The 1441-nt window shown below is 50.8% G+C and overlaps 1 pseudogene; it reads right to left on the bottom strand.

Annotated features, from left to right (window-relative positions):
* Window positions 1-237: 237 nt before the first annotated feature.
* On the bottom strand, window positions 238-439 carry LOC139245195 (U2 spliceosomal RNA; annotated as a pseudogene).
* Window positions 440-1441: the final 1002 nt, after the last annotated feature.

The following is a 1441-nucleotide window of genomic DNA, read 5'->3' as shown; positions in this document are numbered from 1 at the left end:
CCTGTGTGACACCCACACTGAGGCCAAGAGGTGATACAACGAGAGCCACAGAGCAACTCGCAATATTGTGGAGAAAACCATTGGCGTGCTGAAGCAGCGCTATAGATTTTTTAATTTATTTTTTAAAATTTATTCGTTGCCAATCTTTCCAATTCTTTGTCAAATCACAAACGCCAGATGTCACCTTGCACACATCAAGGATCACTCTGCGCCAATGCTCTTAGCCAAAAGGCCTAGAGCCACTGCACCGTTCCTGGAAGTACTGCAATACCAGGTTCGTGCCATGGAGGTGGATGGGTCAAGCCACCCCACCCACCTCCTATTTCCAAAAAGCATAGGAGAACCACCTTCCTGATCCAGGGAGAACCACGTTGTGGTCATGGTTACTCCCCTGTCAGGTCAGTTACGCATGATCTTAGACAAAAGGCCGAGAAGCAATGCCTGGACCACTCAGGTGGTGAGCTCCAATACCACCCTGAGCAGGTAGCTCAATTCGTGGTGATGTGCTCCATGCTGCACAACTTGGCTATCAGGAGGGGACAAGAATTGTCTGATGAGCTTGACAGTCCACCTCACCAGAGAGAGGAAGAGGAGGACGAGGAGGCGGACGCCGACATCGGGTCAGACAATCAGGCTGACGCTGAAGCCACGCCCCCACCCTTCTGTAGATCACATGAAAGGGCCCATGGTGGCATGATAGCTGCAAGCGCCTTACGCCAGGAGCTCATCAATGATCGCTTTGCCTGAAAGAACGTTGGTGTTATTTCCACAGCTGACACACTGCTGGGTGTGCAGGTCATAAATTAATCATGGGCATCACCTTGGTGACTGTTAAAGTTTACTTTGATTGAAGTTGAGTGTGATTATATCCTTTGATGTTAACAAATCACCAGCGTGTAACGGTACAGCTATCTGAGCCAATGTGCTGCAAGGTTTGGTTCAATAAAAAACATTTAAACCAAACATTAGTCTGAAATCATCAGTATTTCTGTACAAACCAACCCTTCCCCCCACCCACCCCGCTTCTCCTCCCCAACTCTACCCCTTCCCCTTCCCCCTCTGACTCCAAGCCGCCTGACCGCGGAGGTTCTCAGGCGATGCTTCATTGGGAGGTGGGTGGTGATGGACAAAGCACTGCTTGGACGGATATGGGAGAAGATGGTCCCAAGGTGGGAACGTGCTTCGAGCCAGAAGCGAGATGTTGCTCCTGGCTCTCATGTGTGGTTGGCAATGGGGTTGCTTCACCTTGGGGTGTAGTGCGGCGCTCCGGGATCACTGGGAGCCCTCTGCCACCAGTGTTCCTGGCTACCAGCTCCAGGGCCTCCTCCATCCCTTACATTTTATATGTTATTTGTGGGACTAAAACTCGATGCCAACTATGTTCTTGGTGCTTAGTGCGCTTTTTGCTGCTGGTGAATCTCCCTCGTGCCTCCCACAACAG

This window comes from Pristiophorus japonicus, unplaced genomic scaffold, assembly GCF_044704955.1.
Source record: "Pristiophorus japonicus isolate sPriJap1 unplaced genomic scaffold, sPriJap1.hap1 HAP1_SCAFFOLD_214, whole genome shotgun sequence".
Classification (NCBI taxonomy): domain Eukaryota; kingdom Metazoa; phylum Chordata; class Chondrichthyes; family Pristiophoridae; genus Pristiophorus; species Pristiophorus japonicus.
Note: the sequence above shows the minus strand (reverse complement) of the source record. Positions and strands in the feature narration are given on the sequence as shown.